This window comes from Protopterus annectens, chromosome 2.part0, assembly GCF_019279795.1.
Source record: "Protopterus annectens isolate FY-2018-M chromosome 2.part0, PAN1.0, whole genome shotgun sequence".
In the NCBI taxonomy this organism is placed as follows: Eukaryota; Metazoa; Chordata; order Ceratodontiformes; family Protopteridae; genus Protopterus; species Protopterus annectens.
The window spans coordinates 860,734,685-860,754,833 of NC_056728.1; the positions used below are offsets into that span (position 1 = coordinate 860,734,685).

The following is a 20,149-nucleotide window of genomic DNA, read 5'->3' on the forward strand; positions in this document are numbered from 1 at the left end:
CGTTATGCTGGGCTACTAGTCTGGAGTTGTGCAAATCCTTTATGAATATGGAGATACCACCACCTTTGGAGCTTCAATCCATGTTCTGGGGCTGAAAGGTGTGGAATGAGTTATAGCCTGGTAGTGCAGGTGTGCTTTCTGCTGCTTTAAACCAAGTCTTCGTTACAGCACAAATGTCGATGTTCTCCATTTTGAGGAGTGCTTCGAGCAAGTGCATCTTGAGATTTAGACTTCTAGCATTGAGCAGCATGACCCTCGGATTGCATTTGTTTATAGCTGTTAAGGTGGTAATTTGGTCTTTGGAACATCGCCTAAAAAAGGCACTATAGTGGTGGCAAGAGCCTTAGCCAGTATCCGGAAACCCAGGGGTGACAGATGCAGGCCATCTCTGGCAAAGCATCGAGGTCTGTCAGTCATGTCATTCCAAGCAGACAGATACTGGATCCCCTTAGAATGACACCAGAAACCTAGCCAATTGTTGAAGTCAATAATTTTCTGCTTGTACTGTGGTATCATTCTGGGCAACTGTAGGTTGCTGCTCAGGGCTAGGGTCATATCTGCATGGGCCGCATAATCAGAGAGCTCTTCCATGTCTCTTTCATGTAGTCCAGGGAGGTGCATCTCAGGTCATTCACACCCACATGGACAGTGACAGATTCATACTTGTACTTGTTGTGGAGTGACCTGAGAGCGTGTGTTATGTGTCGGATTTTGGCACCTGATAGACAGGTGACTGTTACCTTCTTCTTATTCAGCCTAGTGAGTGGGACATCAGTGTGCCTCACTATTGAGTCCCCTATAACTAGTGTATTGGGCAAGCTGCTTTGCCTTAGGGGCTTAGGTTGAGGGGCACACTGTGTAGGAGAGGTATGTGTCTTGTTATTTGTGCTGTGTTGTGGTGGTCGAGTGCATTTCTGCCTTGGAGGTCTCTGCTGTTTGGGTAGATTTCTATTGGGAGCCTCCGTGAAGGTGGGTGTGTGGTTTGTGTTTTTATTTGAGAGCTATGATGGTGGGTGTTCTGGAGGGCTACGTGTTGCATGTGGTGTGGTGTAGGTGTTGACCTTCTCCTCTTAACCAGCTATTCCATTCTTGGCTTGAGAGTGCATGGCTTCCAGTTTGGCTATATAAGTGCATCTCTGACAAGTCTGAGTGTTGGGAGGTAAGAGAAGAGGGTTGTCTGTGTAGATGAGGCAGTTGGTACACTGCCTCAGAATGCCCAAGTTCACCATGTTAATAGGAGAAAGCACAGGGAACTGACCTTCAGACATGCCAGGAGGGATGGTCATTGTTACTAAGTACTGGAGCTGTTTCCTTATATATTCCTTTTACAGGAAAAATGTCACTCAAGGTGTCTGAGTCTGTACAATGCACTGCCAAGCACTTTAGGGGAAACTAATATGTAGACCCTGAAAATGTAAGGATGAAGTATTTAGGCAGATATTCTGAAGTTAGAAAGAAATCAAACAGTACTTACTGAAAAATAAAGAATTAAATTGTCAGGAATGATAAAAAGAGGGAAGTCGCATGAACGACTACTGCTAATGCTGGTCTCAGCACAGCTTCACTCTGTTGGGATACAATTCTCCTTTCCTTCTTCTCTCACCAGAAGCAAAATGTTAGCATGAATCTCAAGAAGAGAAGCAGGCCATGGCCTGTTTGGTGATCCACAGTCTTGTCCCAGATGATGCAGGGGTCTGCAGGCTTGTAGCCTTTTTCCTGGTAGATGCCTTGAATAGCAACCAGACCAATCAGGTACATTAAGCACAGACACTCACTCTCCAACCAGAAAGAGTCAGAAATCAATGCACTCTGCTCCTACTCTCGCCAGGATCAGAATATAAGCACAGGTTCCAAGCTGTCACCTATAAAGCAGTTATTAGGCTTTCTGGTGATCAGCAGTCTCCAGGAAATAATGTCCCTGTGCTCCTTCGCTCACCAGGAGAAAACAGAACCACTAATCCCAAGATGACCACTGAGAGGCAGAATGTGGGCTCTCCAATAACTGGTGGCCTTGCAATAGATGCTTAAAGGTAAGATGAAAAAAATGTTTTATCCTAAACACTGCAGTGTGCAGTAAACGAGTTAGATGTGAAAGTAGGTAACTTATGTTTTACACGTCTAAAAAGTTAAGTTTTAGTGGAGAGTCATTATGTTTAAAACAGCAAGATAGATTGAAAGGGGGTGGTCACTTTTGTATTCTGGTACTATGGAATGCAGTAGGATGCCAATAAATTGAAATAGTTGAAGGGGAGTGATTTCACAAAATGATAATATTGTGCTTACTCACACAAGCCAGTAAAAGCAGAGAGGAAATGAGATATATGGTCAAATTAACATAAGAGGCAGGCAGCTAGAAAGACAGTGGTGTTTCTGTCTGACTCACAAGAGACAGAGCTGTGGTCTCTTTTCAAGTTTTAATATGCAGTTAAAAGCAGAATACAAGTAAAATACAGTGTAAAGAAAACAAATCACAGTATACAAAATAGAAAAATGCAAAAAAGTAATACAAAGTACAACAAATAAACTTGTTCTGCAAACTTCTATCAGCAGACATATTTCAGTCCTGATCTGATTCATGAAATAATGCCATGCATATATTTATAGGTACCTTCATTAATAAAAGCATTAACACAATATATGGATAAGAATGGCCGAGAAGAGCTACGTATTTTGCTAAAGCTACCACTGTTTGATAATGTGCAACAGAATAAATCAAGAATGATTCTTCCATGCACAGGGTCAATGACGGTTTTATTTGAATTAATTTATACCCGTTATTAAAATGCTGGTAAGACAATAGGACACACAGAAGGGTTAAAGCAAACAGAATACACAAAAATGACAGAATGATACTCAGTATATACCACAGACATTGTGGTACTTGACCTATTCCTTTTCAGTGTTTATATACATAACATTATAAAAGGCTTGTAAGAAAAATATGCCTTTTAGATGAAGACACAAAATGTGCAATAACCCTGACATACAAAAAAGTACTCGATGGATGGAAACAAATGTGGAATGACTTTTAGATTGTCTTAAATACAATATACAAAATTCAATGTAAACAAACAAATAAGGCAAAAACCTAGGAAGGGAGAAGAGAAAGAGTAGCAACAACAAATGAGGTGATCAGACATTTAGTAAAAGCTAGTCTTACTACCAACTCCTGGATAAATACCTGTTATGGTCTTAGCTCGCCTGTCTGAATGTTTCTGCACTGTGAATTGCATGCTATGCACTGTGTATGATCATTCCTGTATATAAGTAACTTTGGCATTTGTTCTTCCTAGAATCTATTGGCATGTTAATGCATTATGGAATTTTATACTTGTTGAATAAAGCTTGAAAAAAAACTATTAGGTAAGGTACTTTGGGTAATTATATCAACAAGTAGTTGAAAACAATAACATACATCTACAGGGCGGCACAGTGGTGCAGCAGTTAACGTTGTCGCCTCACAGCAAGAGGTTCTTCGGTTCGATTCTCGGCTGGGGTGCCTTCTGTGTGGAGTTTGCATGTTCTCCCTGTGTTCACGTGGGTTTCCTCCAGGTACTCCGGTTTCCTCCCACATTCCAAAGACATGCATCTGGAGAATTTCTCCCCGGGCCTCCGCTGAAAACAGGCTCTGTGGAACCTAGTCGGACTTTCCCGGTCAACAAATGTTAAATAAATAAAATAAATAAATACATATGGTTACAGCTGACTTGGTTGGCAGACATTTGTGCGACATAAGTGAATGGCTCTAAGAAGCGAGCAAAGGAACGTTTGTGCAAATGCTATGTCAGGAGAGTCCCATTTGGTTGACAAAGGTAAGTGGTGGTGCATGGAGTTTGTGGGTGAATATGTGTGTTTTGGGGTTAGGCTAAGAGATAGGTAAGGGGACAGACTGAGTGTGTGTGTCAGTGAGAGTGTTTTATTGTTAGGGTAAGGGTTAGGTAAGGGGGTATATTTGGTGAGTGTGGGAGTGTGAGGTGTTTGTGCCTGTGTGTGTATGCATGGTGAGTATCTGAGCTGCCTTGTGTAGTGATAATGATATAGAAAGGGGATTTAGTAAGGGAACTGCACTTTTAGGTTAGGGTTAGCATGCATTACTAAGATGGAGCAGTGGGGCAAAGGCTTAGAAGGCATACTGGGATATTATTGTGGCCCACCGATGCAGCATTCTTGGCCTTGGAGGGTGCCTTGAGGACATGTTCCACAGTGATAGTTGGGGGAGTTGAGGGTATTTCCTGATGGATGTTGGAGGAGTAAGTTGATAAAAGTGGAACTGAATTTGTCAGCCAGTAGGTTTTGAGTATCTTCTTGCTCAGTGCAGGTTGCTCCAATTATGATTGACACTGTTGTGTATGTGTTGCCTTTGAGGTTATGGACATAGCTGAAGAAGGCTTTGCAATTGTTCTTGGCCTTGAAGGCTATCTTAGTCCTGAACTTAGCTTGATGAGGGAGTTTTTACTTTGCTAGGTATTGCACTTCTTAATTTTTGCCATGATATTCTTTCTTTTGTTATATAGCCTATTAATGCTGGGACTCCACCACGTTGGTTTGTTTTTTGTTTATTGTGTGCTTTTTCCAGGTATGGACAGCTGCTTCAGTGCAGCTATTAACATGATTGCACAGGGATTTCATGAACAATTCTGCATAGGCAGTGATGTAATCAGTATTTGGGGGGGGGGGGTTGAAATTTTGTGAGGGTATCACTTAATAAGAGGAAGTTTGAATAATTCCTAAAAGTACAAGGGTTTGTTGAGGCTTGGTCTAATCTGAGGAGCAAGGACATTGCATTATGGGGTATGTGAGGAGCAAGGACATTGCATTATGGGGTATGCAACTTTCTCCCATGTTGTTAAAGATCCAGACAAGGATGTTAGTCTCTCTAGAGGGAATATGGATTATTAGTTCCAGGTTGTTTGCATTTACAAAATCCAGGAACCTCTGAGCCTGCATGTTTGTGGTTTTGTATAATTTCCATTTTATAGTGGAACAATTGAAGTCTTGAGTTCAGTATTGAGTTTAATGGGGAGTGTTTCCAGTATATTTAAATAGGAGCTATGGGTCTCCTGGGTCATAAAGGGGATCTGTTGTTTGCAAGGATATGGTATGTGACTTTGTCTATGGTAATTTTGACATGGAGTAGCTCAGGGTTTTCATACTGCTTGACCAGTCTTGAGGTATGTCAGCTCTTAAAGAAAACTGATACACCTCCACCTTTTACCCCTTTCTGTGCTATAGCTTATCTAAATGTATGGAAGGCATTACATCCTTTCACTGCCAGAGTGTTGTCCATGACTGTAAACAATGTCACAGTAACTGCACAGGTATTTATATTCTCTATTGTTAAAAGAACTTGCAGGGAGTGGGTTTTCTTGTTCACACTCCTGGCAATGAGCAGTACACCTTCATATTTTCTTTATTTGGCTTTACTATGTTGGGAGGTTTATCAGGTTGGCTATGTCTAAAAAAGACAGTACAGGGGATGAACAAGGTTTTTGCCGATATTTGAAAGCCCAGAGAAGACAGGTACAGACCATCCTTGGCAAAGCATCATGGTCAGTCGAGCACGTCTTCCCAGGCTGACAAATAGTGACACCAAGAATTAGGCTAATTATTAAACTCAATTATTTTTGTTCATTTCACTGCTTCATCTTTGGAGAAGGTATAATGCTGCTCAACGCTAGGCTCATACTAACCTAGGACAGTCTGAGAGCTCCATCATATCTCTCCTCATATAGTCCAAGGAGGTACATCTCAAGTTATTTATACTCACATGGACTATGACCAAGTCATACTGCTGCTTGTGAATCAGTGAAATTACTGTGTATATTTTTATTTCATGCATCCTGGCCCCAGATAGGCAATTGGCCATGAGTTTCTCCTTACTCAGCCTGGTGAGAGAGACGTCTGTATTCCTTACAATGAATTTTGATACTAAAATGATCTTATACTAGAATGTTGTACTTTTCCACTTTTTGTAAAATAACTATGCATCTACAATGGCTAGTATACTTTTTTCAAATAATTATTAATAATAATTAATAAAATAATAGATGATTATTTATTAAAATTAATCATTATTAATTTAAAAATATTTACAATATATACATATAGAGAAGAAAGGAAGATTCAAATGTTTTTTTCATAATGATAAACATTTTTCAAATAATCAAAAAACTAACTTCAAAATTGTTTTTCATTATATTTAGCTATTAACATCTCTAATCTGTCCCAACAAGGTTTTATGATAGCATTTCATATCTTAACTTCTTTTTCATTATTATATAGACCAGTGGCTAATTCTATGAAACCATTAAATAATGTAAATTAATCAGATTTCCAATTTCTGGTAATTATTTTTCTAGCAACTGCTAGGAGACCCCAGAACATACAATATTCATTAGCACTTATAACAGAAAGTATTGGGGGAGTTACCAAAATTGTTGCTGTTGTAAGTTCCCAAACTGAAAGTGAAATGATTATTCCCCAAGTTAAAGTTCTGCTGTTGTAAGGTCACAGTTATCTGTGCATATTGCATTAAAGAAATTATTTATATCCTTCCAATATTTATCAACTTTTCCACAATCCAGAAATATATGCATCCTATCTACTTTGGTTATTTTACCACATCTCCAGCATTTAGAAATTTCTGACTTACTAAATTTCGATATTTGCAATGGTGTAATAAAATTTCTATAAATATATTTCCATACAAAAATTTGCCAGTATAAACTTAGGGATGATAAACCTGTAGATTTTAATATCAAACTTCTGATTTTTTCATCAGATAGATCTTCTGCCTCTATTGGTTCAATACAATTCAAAATCTATTGTTAAGGTTATTTTAATTGTTAATTATAATTTTATAGGATTTAGAGAAACCCCCTTTAAATGTAATATTCCCCTGAATAATAGACATTAAGTATTAAAAATGTTAAGAAAATTATGTTTTTCATTATCAGTCATATAACACAACTGACCTTTACATTTTTCAAGTATACTATGCTCATAGATTCATAGAAGGTTACCAGGCTAACAGCACTAGAGCCCTTACAAGCCTAGCTATATTTATTCCAAGTCGCCCCAATTGTCGGTGGTTAGGTGAGTGATGTTCGCAGAAATAAGTGTCTATGGTAAATAATACAGACTTCCTTTGTCCAAGAGGGATATGGGCACCACCCCAAGAGTGAATTTACTGTCACCCATCCATTGATCTAGGTTGCATTTGAAGAGGGACAGGGAGGGGCTCTATTTCACATGAATTGGAAGCTTGTTTCAGAGAAGTGGCAGTCTCTGGAATATCTATCTGTCTCTCCAGCATAACCTGTTCATGTATGAGGCTAGGTTAAGATCCGTGGAGCGAGTGATCCTCGTGCAGTTTTTTACGGATGTGTAACATTTCCATCAGGGCCATTTCAGAGACTGCCCTGTAAGCCAGCCACAGGTCACCCCCTTAGCAACCTGTAGGAAACAGAATAAAGTGAAAGGGCATTTGGTCTTTCCTTGTAAGCCTTGTTTTGTGTACCCTGCAATTTCTTGGTGGGAAATCTCTGTGGTCTCTCTAATTGTTGCTGTTGTCTGATGAGGTACTTGCAAAATGGAGTATTGTACACAATTATTGGTCTGATGAAGGCTGAGCATAACGGAATTGTAACATCCTTATATATAGATGTGATGCCTTTACTTATAAGATGTGCCACACAGAAGGATTTCCTTACTACTGTGGATATGTGGTAGTCAAAGTTGAGATTGCTATCAACCTGAGTACCCAAATTGTGTACCACTGCATCTACACTTACGAGGTTGCTGTCTATAATGTAATTAGCAGGGAAGTTAGCTTTCCCAAAGGGAATAAAAATGCATTTTTATGCAATTAGCTTTAATCCATGGCTTTAATACCAGTTATTGTCTTTGTTGACCCTGTCTGCACTTACACTGCACTGTACATTAACATCATTGGGGGACTCACTGATTGTTCCAAATTTACAATCATCAGCAAACTTGGTCAATCACAGACTGTCCAAGTTTGCCTGAACTTCCTAGAAAGAAATTCTGGACAGTAAGGGGCCCAGCACAAAACCCTGTGGTACTCCACAGGTGACTGGTCTTTTGCTACAGGTGAAGTTACCCACTTTGACAGTACGTCTCCTGTTGGTGAGTGATTTGGCTACCCATCTGGTAATGTACTGGTTAAGTTTCTCTATAATACCTGAGTGAGGGATTGTGTCAAATGTATTTTGGTTAAGATAGGTGGTATACACTGTCTTTCCATCATCCATGGCCTACATGACTTTCTTGAAGAGGTCAACCATGGTTAACAGGCACCTTTAACGAATCTGAACTGAGATGGATCCAGAGTTTGGAGATTACCTATGTCCTTGTTAACAGGCTCCATAATGATTATTTCCATGGCCTTGCAGATGAGGCTAGTCAAGCTTATGGGCCTATAATTCCCAGGGTTGGTTGATGGTCCCTGTTTGTGCAGAGGGATTGCTGTGCTCCATTCCACTAGAACATAACCAGTTCTCAGGTTGTTGTTAAACAGGGATCCAAGTGGGTCTGCTAGATTATGTTTTAAGTTGTTTAAAAGGCAACCTGAGATGTTGTCTGGTCCCATTGGTGCCGTATTTTTCACCTTGGAAAGTGCAGAGAGGACCTGTCCACTTGAGACAATAGACTGAGGAACACTGGCAGGTCTACTTTGAGGGATGACTGGAGGGGATGGGGGGGGTGAAGTTTGCTTCAAATCTGTCAGCTAGCAGGTTAGCTATTACTTCCAGTTATATGGGTGGTGCCATCCACAACCACTTCAGCCCATAGCTGGGTATTCCTTTTCAGATTTTGGATGTAGTTAAAGAATGCCTTGTGATTATCCTGAGCTAGGGAAGTTATTTTTGCTTCATAATTAGCTTTGGAGGATTTGACAAGATCTCTGATTTGTTTGTTTAAGCTGATAGGAATTTCTTCCTCTGCTGAGCCAGTTCTCTCTCAGTCTTGGACATTAGTTTCTTTCTCTTGCTGTATAGCCTGTTTATAATAGGGGTCCACCAGAGTGCCTTGTTGTTTTGGCAAGACCTGGTTTTAATCTGGTCATGTACAGCTGATTCTATACAACTGCTTAAGTGGTTATACAGGGCATTGGTGTACACCTCTGCATTGGAGTCTATGTTTTCTGCATTCGAGGGGGCTTTGAAACTTCTTATACCAGGTAATTTGGAGGTAGTTTGACTTTGAAAAATTCTTAAGAGTTTTTGAGCTTGATGACGTATCTGGTCTTATAATTACATCAAACAAGACTGATTTATTGTCCGATCTTACCAAGGCGAACATCACATGGGGGGGGGGTTGCAGTGCTTTCCCATGTTAGTGAGTACTATGTCCAGGACATTTGATCCTCTTGTGGGTGTGCTAACTAGCTGTTCCAGAGCATTTGTACTGACAAAGTCCAAGAAACTCTGAGTCACCATGTTTGTGGTTGTGTTGATTTTCCGCTCAATAGTATGATAATTAAAATCACCCATGAGTAAAGGTATTGGGTTGTATGGCAGGTGACTCCAGTAAGTCCAGGTACACGGTATGATTTTACTGTTTCATGGTGGGGGACCTATAGCTAGCTATGATGTGGTCGGGGACTTTGCGTATAGTTAATTGGACATGGAGTAGCTCAAAAGAGTCATACTGTTTGACTAATGTCGAGGTATACTTAACCATAATGAAGATGAATACACCTCCTCCTTTGTTTCTTTTTTTTTTTTTTCACTCAAGTTTGTAGACTGAATGTATGGAGGGCATTGTATCCCTGCAGGGCTGGGTGCTTTCCTCTCCTTTGAACCATGTGTCAGTGATTGCACAGATGTCAGCATTTTTTTTTAATTGAGGAGTCTTGAGAAAATTTTGTTATGTTGGGTGGTTGGTTATTTTGACACTGCCTAAAAAAGGCACAATAGCGGTGGCTAATGCCTTTGCCAGTATCTGAAAGCCTACAGGAGAGAGATACAAACCATCTCTGGCAAAGCAGTGTGGCTTGTCATCCACGTCTTCCCAGGCTAACACATATTACATCACCTTGAACTAACACCAGAAGCTAAGACAATTGTTAAAGTCAATCAGCTAAAAAAGGCACAATAGCGGTGGCTAATGCCTTTGCCAGTATCTGAAAGCCTACAGGAGAGAGATACAAACCATCTCTAGCAAAGCAGTGTGGCCTGTCAGCCATGTCTTCCCAAGCTAACACATATTACATCACCTTGGACTAACACCAGAAGCTAAGACAATTGTTAAAGTCAATCATTTTTTACTTGTATCGTGGCATCATCCTTGGAGAAGGTAGAATGCTGCTTAAGGCTAGGCTTATACCTGTCTGAGACACATAATCTGAGAGCTCAGTCATGTCTCTCTTATTATAGTCAGTGACACTCATCTTAAGTCATTCACCCCCACATGGCCTATGACAGAGTCATACCAGTACTTGTGGTTGAGTGACTTGACAGATCCTGGTATCTGACAGGCAGCTAATTGTAAATCACTCCTTATCCATTCTGGTGAGGGGAACATCCATGTGTCTCACAATAGAGTCACCTATGACCAGTACATTAGGTTTTGTGGTGTCATAACTTATGGGCTGACTTGTTGAGACACTGGTGTGTGTGTTATTATGTGTTGTGGTTGTTTTTTTGCATTGCCATTTGTGTAAGTGGTTTCCATTTGGGAGGCCTCTGATCTTTTGGTAAGCTGCTAGTGAGTATCCTCACATATGTTGGTTTGTGTGTCATGTCCTTATTCAGTGTGGGAAGTTTGTCTGTGCTGGCAATCTGTTTGGCATTTGATTTGTCCTTATGTTCGAGTCTTGCCTCCAATTTCATAGTGTATCTTTACATCTCTCATATAAACTGTTTGTTTCAGAAGTAAGTAGTTGTAAGTATACATCAGACAACTGCTACATTGCCTCAGAATGCCCATGTCTATCAGGCTGACCAGAGAAATGATGGTAAACTGCCCAGCCATGAGCAGGCTCTTAGTGTATGTTTTATTAGGGACGGGAATGTGTTAATTTAAGAGGACTGTGCTGGTAGTGCCAAGACTACAAGAAGGACCTGTACTTGGCATAGGCTAATGATGATCAATAAGGCAACACTGCTCAGTGCACAGCTGAGTTGCTCCTAGAGCACTTGGAGGGGTTTCACTGACAGATGTTTAGGGAAAAACTGAGCTTCTAGGCTTTTGCGTCTATACAGGGCACTCCTAAGTGACACAAGGCTTAAATACAAGCAAAGAGAAACAAGTTTTAAGCTAACTACTAATTAGGAAAGCACACACACACAATAAGCCTTCCACCAGCAATCACCAATTCAAGTTAGATCAGCACACTTCTGCCACAAGGGTGCAGAAAAACACCTTCTTAATATAGAATAGCTGGTTTAGAGCCCAAGTGCAACAAGACCACACAAACTACCTACAATAGCCTTACAACTAACAGATACAATGTAATACAGTGCAATTAACTACTTAAAGCAGCAGCAGACAGTACAGTTTTTTAAACCTCTAAAGTACAGTCAAAGTATATAAGAGAAGTACAAAAAATACTTATATCCCTTTTGTGTGCTTCTCAGCTCAGACAAACCAGGTAAACATCTAATGGCACTAGATAAATAATCCCAGTCCTCCTAAAGTAAAAGCACAGTAAAGATGTGTCTGGAGTGAAATGCTACCACAAACAAACTTAAAAGATACAAAATGCTACCGCAAACAAACTTAAAGATATGAATACAGCAATGTAATTTAAACAGCTTATAAAAGTGTGATTATTCAATAAAAGTACTTTACTTTGTATAAATGAGCCAAGAGACACTCAATTGTAAAGAATTTATAAAGGTAAGAAAAACAAGATAAGCTGATTAATAAGTCCTCCATCCAATAAAACTGCATGCAGAATTCTCAAGCGTTTCCCAGCCTAAACAGACCAGGCTACCTCCCAGTGAACTTAATGTAAAATCCACTGACGTCCTGATGTAAAACCAAGTGCTTGCTACAGTGTAAAAATACACTACTGTATCCAACAGCTAGCTAGATAATGAATGCAGAACAAGTAAATCAGTAGAACAGCCAATGAGAGGCAAAATGAACTTTTTTTCAATATAAGCACAAGGAAAGGCAATACATAATTCAAGATATCAACAGTAGTGTAGAAAGGGTGGAACTTATTAAGCTTGATTAACAGTAGTGGTGGGCAGCTTAAAATCACCAGGTTTAAAAACCAAATCAAAGAAAAGGAGGGTGGTGTGAAAAACTAGCAGGGAATCACCATCAGTGCTTTAGTTTATGCAGACTTGAAATTTTTTTTAGAAAAAGACAAAGCCCCAGAAATTCACTGTATATTTAAGTATGACTCAAGAAAAATTTAACCAATGAAAAAACACGAGAAATGTACAGCCTAGATAATTTAAGTGTCTATCTCTCACACACAGCAAAAACTCCAGGCCAAGCAGATTTCTTAAAACAGAAAACAAAATGGAACAGGTAATACAGAAAGCAGTTCTATCACTCACAGACAAAAAGATTAAGGTTTACCTTCCTCACCCAGCAGGGAATCAACAGCAGTGCTTTAGTTCATGCATACTTGACATTTTTTTTCAGAAAAAGAGAAAGCCCCAAAAATCCACTGTGTATTTAAGTATCACTCAAGAAACAAATTAACCAATGAAAAAACGTGTGAAATGTGTAGCCTAGATAATTTGTCTATCTCTTACAGACAATAAAGATACATGTTTACTTTCCTCACCCAGCAGGGAGTCACCAGCAGTGCTTTAGTTCATGCATGGATATATTCCTCAACCCTGAGAATTGTGCAGTCTTGTACAACCGTTGATCATTTGTTTAGTCGACCAAATTTATTTATTTTATTTAACATTTGTTTACTGGGAAAGTTTCTGGTGTAATTCTAAGGGGATCCAGTGTCTGTCTGCCTGGGATGACATGATAGACAAGCCTCGCTGTTTCGCCAGAGATGGTTTGCACCTGTCACCCCTAGGCTTTCGAATACTGGCCAAGGCTCTTGTCGTCCACATAGTGCCTTTTTAGGCAAGGCTCAAAGGACAAACCAACCACCATAACCAGCACAGGTAACCAAAAACTAAGGGTAATGCTACTCAACGCCAGAAGTCTCAACCTCAAAATGCATGCACTCAAGGCATTCCTCAGTATGGAGAAAATCAATGTTTGTGCAGTGACGGAAACCTGGTTCAAGGATCCAGAGCACCCCAGCACTACCAGGTTACAATTCATATCATTCCTTCCGGCCTCAGTTACCAGATCGCAGTACAAAGGGCGGAGGTGTATCCATATTCATCAAGGATATCCACATCTCCAGGTTAGTGGAGCAGCATGATGTCCCAGAGATCATCCATGCGCAACTATCAGCAGGCAAAACCACATTTCAAGTCGTAGCCTGTTATAGATCGCCCACCATGTCCCAAGATGCTCACTCAGCATTCCTTAAGGCATTGGAAAATATAAAGGTCCTACCCAACATCATAATTTTGGGTGATTTCAACTACCCTGGTATAGACTGGGCGAACTACCAAAGTTCTAACTCCTATGCCCAGCGGTTCATAGAATTTATAAATTCAAATGCCCTTGAACAACTGGAATGTTCTCCCACTAGAGGGGACAACATATTGGATTTAATCATCACAAATATGGGCGCCCATTGTACCACACCCGTTATCACTCCCTCTCTGGTCAGATCAAACCACAAACTGATAACCCTGGAAGTCCTCACCCCTCCACCTCCCCCAATCAAAGAAACCATTGTAAGAAAAACTTTCCAAAGCAAACTTCAAACTAATTGCGACAGAAGTGGAAAGCTTCACTATTCCCTTGCAGAAGGATAATGATATCCAGGATGCAGAATCCTACACCAAGGCACTTTATATACATCTTCAGGATTGCATGGACCATGCTATCCCAAATAAAACCAAGACTCCTTCCTCAAGCAAGAAGAAACCAGTCTGGTGGACCTCTGCCATAAGCAAACTATACAAAAAAAGGAGGAGACTTATACAAAAAAAGGCCAAATCTCAAGTAGAAAAATCATCCCTGATCAGCATTAGTAAGAAATTGAGGGCCCTCATCAAGTCAACTAAAGCCAATTTCGAAAAGAAAGTTGCCAAGGATGCCAAGGATAACCATAAGGCCTTCTATGGTCACATCAAAAACCTAAATGGCAATGCTCAGGTCTGTTCTGAGCTAGTACAAAATGGAACAAAATACACTGACCCCACTGACATTGCCAACATCTTGGCTGATAGGTTCAGTGCAAATCCCCCCCCACCACCACCTACAGGGCCTATTACTATTCCAGGGGATTGTGTTACTCCAATTATTACTGATACATTGGTTAATAAGGCTCTATCGAAAGCTAAAAACACTGTCTCCATGGGACCAGATGGTGTCCCGGGCTGTGTCATACGCGAGCTCCAAAATGAATTAACCCTGCATCTGAATACCCTGTTCAATCTCAGCCTCTTGACAGGATACGTGCCCATAGAATGGTGCACAGCAATGGTGGTTCTGCTGCACAAGGGTGGGCCCACAACCGACCCTGGGAACTATGACCAATAAGCCTGACCAGTCTGATCTGTAAGGAAATGGAGTGAATCATTATGGAACTCATAAATGGAGAGATTGGGAACCTCCAAACACTTGACCCCACACAGTTCGGCTTCATCAAGGGCAGATCATGCCTCCTGAACGTGCTGGACTTCTTTGAGACAGTTACTCAGGGTATAAATAAGGGAAAGGAGGTACACACGGCTTACCTTGACCTTGCTAAAGCATTTGACACCATTCCCCATTCGGGTATTATTGATAAACTCACCAACCTGGGCATAAACCCTTACTTCTCAAGATGGATCGCAAACTGGCTCTCAGACAGATCCCACAAAGTAAGAGTAGCGGGATCTAAGTCCAAATCCAGACCAGTAACGAGCGGTGTGCCTCAGGGCTCTGTCCTGGGGCCCCTCCTGTTTGGCAAATACTTCTCAGAAGTACAGGCAAGCAGTGAAGGGCTGTGGCTGACCAGGTTTGTGGATGACTGCAAACTGGGTGCTATAATAGAGTCTCCGGCCGACATGGATATCCTCCAGAAGGGCCTTAATGAGACTGATGCATGGTGTCAAAGTCATGGTCTCAAGCTAAATGCTAAAAAATGCGTAGTAATCCCCTTTGGAAAAAACAGAGTACCCGCGATCTACCACATAGGAGGTAATCCCCTGAAATCTGAAGAAGTAATAAGGGATCTAGGGACCCAAGTAGATAGTCAGCTTTCCTTTGATAACCATGTTGCCAAGGTGGTTAGAAAATCCTTCTATGTGACCCATCTGATCACGAAAGGGTTTGCATCAAGATCTAAGGATGTAGTGGTGCCCCTCTACTCTTCCCTCATCAGACCCATTATTGAGTACAATGCACCAATTGGAATGTACCTGGCTAGGCATCTCCAGCAGCTGGAGAGACCACAGTGGTACCTCACTAAGAGGATTACTGGCCTCAAACAGTTGCCCTATGCAGCACAATTGAAAAAACTAAGGCTTTTCTCTGTTGCATACCGCCTTCTCAAAGGCGATCTCTGTCTAACATACAGAGCCATGTCCAATCCAGATCTGTTGAACATGCTCCATCTTAGCAAAACAAAATCTACTTGAGCTACATGCTCTAGGGATATAAACCTCAGCACAACAATGAATAGAACATGCTGGAGGGATAGATTCCCTTCGCAAAGACTTCCCTTGCTATGGAAAAAGGTCCCGATCTACATAAGACAGAGCCCCTCACTATCACTCTTCAAGAGGAACCTTGACGAGTGGATGGGTAACAGAAAGTTCACACCAGGGATTATACCAAAGGCTCTACTAGATAGGGGCCAAGGGTACTAGCTGCTAGATCAAGGGCCTAGGGAACTAACCAAAGGGGTGGTGAATACCGCACAACGTGGCTGGGCTAATATATGCCTTCGGGCAGATAGCTCGGTACCTACCTATGAACCAAAGTCCAACTTGGAACAAAACCAATTTTTAGTGGAGGCCTGGGGAGAAAAGCTCCAAATGTTTGTCTTTGTAACATGGGAGGGGTACCCAGAGGAAACCCACATAGACGCAGGGAAGACATGCAGACTGCACACAGAAGGCACCCCAGCTGAGAATCGAACCAGAGAACCTCTTCTTGTGAGGTGACAATGCAACTGCTGCACTACTGCACCATCTTTACTGACTAAACAGATGTTGACTACAGTGTATAGATCTTGTGGCAGATAGCACAAAGCATTAAGGCTACAAAATGTGAACAAGTGTTATGTAGCTCAGGGTTTTATTCATCTGCTGACTCTGTAATTCTAGACAGGTCATTTAGTGCTGCAGGGTTGCTCAGAAAAACAGACTCCTGTGTCCAGTGGGCTTACTTGGTTAATAACTAAAAAAGAAGTTACTACCATTAGATGATATTTTAGAGATTACTATCATATTTACTGCTGTATAGAGTTCACTAAACTACCAAGCAAACACAGCCGCACCAGACTCCAGGTTAGCTCTGCAACTATTCTAGAAAAGTTTGTACTATCACCTATCACAAATGCTACTGAGACCATACCTCTCAACTGTTCATATTTTTAAAGAATGTCTAGATTATTGCCTCATATTTTTGGTCCGTTTCCTCATAAAATGTGTGATTTTATGGCAAATCACTGAGACTAAAGTCCCTAAAAAATGACAGATATTTGAGTTTCACAATTCATATCCTTCAGAAAATGCAACTAACACAAACCCTGTTATTCTACCAACTATGTTTATAAGAGCAATATTTAAAATGTGTCCCTATTTGTGGGCTCTTCTTCCAATAATTTTAGGCTTTGTCCAGATTTCTTCACTAAGAGGTTGAGGTATGACAAAGACTAGTAACTCAGATATATTGTGTAAGGCTGGGATCTTCTACATGAACTAAACTATATTAAGGGACACAATCAATACTGTTAACAAAGAAATATGTATTATATTTCTACATATTTCATCATGCCCTATTGTGCAACAGGTACAACCACATATTCAGAGGAACTAATTAAGCATGCATTGTACAAACCTGTTAGACAGCCTTTAGGTGTAAACTAAACACGGCTGCAGTTTAGGGCCTCAAAGTCTAAACGTGCCTCTCAAAATTTCAGAATTTTTTAATTTATTACAGTTTTAGTATAAGTTCATATAGCAAAGTCACAGTAACTCAATATCCTGTTAACAGACACTGAATAATTAAACACATATTTTGAAGCTCTGATAGAGCAACCTTCACCCCACCCATGCATTCTTACAAAGTTCTGCTGTTACACAGCCTTATTTTAGCATTTGCCTCTACTGCTTCCTATTGCTTAGGATCTCACTATGTCTAAACACATCCTTGAGTGTGACCCAATTACACTGTGTGTATAATGTAATCACTCAAAACATTCAGCCAGCCCTGTTTTTGTAAAAAGTTTATGGTTGCTTCATTTTTCAGTCATTTCTTATCATTTTCTAGCAAGATAAACTATGTAACAAAACTGGAAAAGAATGCAGCATTATAGTTTACACCAAAAGTACACAATGAGTCTATACTTCTCAACCTAGAAACATCAAAAATATGGACAAGTCCCATGAAAAATAGGTACAAATCTGTACGCTGATTAACGTAAAATATGCATAAATAACTACGTAACCCTGCCCACTCCAATAGAATTGTGGGATACCAACTTTCAAATGCAAACTGAAGAACAGACAACCAAAATGTGGCATCAGAGTCCCCCTGCAACCATTCCAATGTCCCATTACCTGGCTATTTCGTCCCATTTACCATAAACATTAATGTGTGCATGTATACTGCTTTACTTCTACAATGATTTGGATTTTATTTTACATTTTATAGCACAATGCACAAAGACTAATCGATATCTGCTAAACAAAGCAATACTGTCTCACAATGAAAGTAGACTTGGCATTAAAACTTCTCTGCCCTTGAAACTCACATTCATTGAAACAGCACTGAAACCCACACCACATCCAAAGAAAATGCATCTGGCCAGTGGTAGATAAAGATTACCTTTGGGCTGTTTTCAACTCATAGGGCCCTTGCACACAAAACAAGAAATATAAATGCATTCTTTGATACACCTTCCTGACTTTATTAAATTAAATTCCTTGTATAATACAGCACGTCTTAGACTTAAGTTAGACCGCATTTTTAATTTATTGTTGGAACATTTTTCCAGTACACAATGAAACAAAATGCATGAACTAATACTGACAGAACTGCCCAATTCAGAACATTTCCATCGTAAAAGTCTACTTACACACACACACACACTATATGTATATAAATATATATGTATATATATATATATATATATATATATATATATATATAAATACAATGACAGTAGTGTAAGCCATAGGCATCTTGACCAGCTTCTCACACTTATTTTCAATTTCAGTTTTTTTTTTTTGGGGGTGGGGGACAAAAGGCCAAAAACCAGGGACACAATTTAAACATTGCTTGCATAATTTTGGAAAGTTGCTAGAATAAAATGTTATGTTACCACCATGCATTTCACTGCCAAGTCTTGAACCCAGGACCCTGTGCACTACAGTCAGAGCAACATACCACTATGCAAAATCAGCAGTTTCCTGAAAGAGAGGAAGACTGAAACTTAAATGGCTATCATTTAGTGAATTCAGTTCTCACTTCTCACCATAGCTCTCAACCTCTTAGCACAAAAAACCTGGAGAACACCAATAATGGGGGAATACAGAATTCAGTTCTCACTTCTCACCATAGCTCTCAACATCTTAGCACAAAAATCCTGGACAAAGCCAATAATGGGGGACTACAGCCGCAAAATAGGGACACATTTCAAATACTGATCTTATAAACTTAGAAAATTGCTAGAATAAAAGGTTTTGTGTTACCATTTGTTTTCTGAAGAACATGAAGTCTGAAATTCAAATGCCTGTCATTATTTAGTAAATTCAGTCCTTTAGTGATTTGCCATAAAACCCTGAAAACCACAGATGCAATGAGGAACATAACAAAAATATGAGGCATACATTCACAGGTGGTGGTAGCTAGGGACTTTAGGCTTTTTTTACCCTGTACCCAAGGTACAGGGTTTGAGCCTGAGGTGTATTAACTTGGGGCATTCACACATGCACACACACACACACACACACACACACACACACACACACACACACACACGTACTGAAGCACAAAAAAAGCTTTGCAACTAACATAACTCCCGAGTCCACACACTCTCTCTACCCGAAATCAAAACACTAGCGTTCATCTTTAAAAGCTAATGTTCATAAGCAGGAAAAGCAGTACCAGCTCCACACACTCTCTCTACCCAGAATCTAAACATAACCTAAAAGCTCTACAGCAGCTAATAAGTTTAAAAGCTAATGTTCATAAGCAGGAAAGGCAGTAATAGGTCTGCAGCTAACGTTCAGGAAATCAGCTAATAAGAAATGTTCACCTTTAAACGCTAACGTTCATAAGCAGGAAAAGCAGTACCAGCTTTGCAGCTAATAAAGAGATAAACGTTCACCTTAAAAACTCTGCAGCTAACGTTCACATTTCACAAGCAGGATAAGCAGAAATAAAAGCAGTACCAGGCCAACTCTACAGCTAATAACAAGAAATGTACCTTAAAAGCTCTGCAGTAACGAGAAACAATTAAGCTCTGCAGCTAAACTCAAGCAGAAATAACTCAGTGCACAGATAACTCCAGAGTCTAGAAGAAACTAGTTGTTAGATCAGATGCATTCAAACAGCCAGCGGAAATGTGCGCATGTGAGCCCTAGAGCTCAATTCCAACAGGCTGACGTCATCGTGCATGTGATGTCGTCAACTCAAAAAGCACGAAAAGAAAAAATTTTAAAAAGCTTGGAAAAAAATCGGAAATGAAGGGGTGCCACTTGGGAATCGTGGCACCCCATTATTTTGTCCCCAAAACTCGGTAAAAAATGAGTAATTCAGTACGGTTGGGAGGTATGAATGAGTCATGTATGACTCCAAGGTTTGCAGCTAGTAATGTAATAAGACAGGTTGCACATTTAGAGAAATGACCATTTAGGGGGAA

At 40.2% G+C, this 20,149-nt stretch overlaps 1 long non-coding RNA gene across 1 annotated transcript in view; it reads right to left on the bottom strand.

Annotated features, from left to right (window-relative positions):
- LOC122793743 overlaps positions 1–19,816 on the bottom strand; it is a 137,756-nt gene extending 117,940 nt beyond the window's left edge. The window contains exon 1 of the long non-coding RNA XR_006363524.1: positions 19,715–19,816. This is a non-coding gene — a long non-coding RNA (uncharacterized LOC122793743). The remainder of the gene's footprint in view (positions 1–19,714) is intronic.
- Positions 19,817–20,149: the final 333 nt, after the last annotated feature.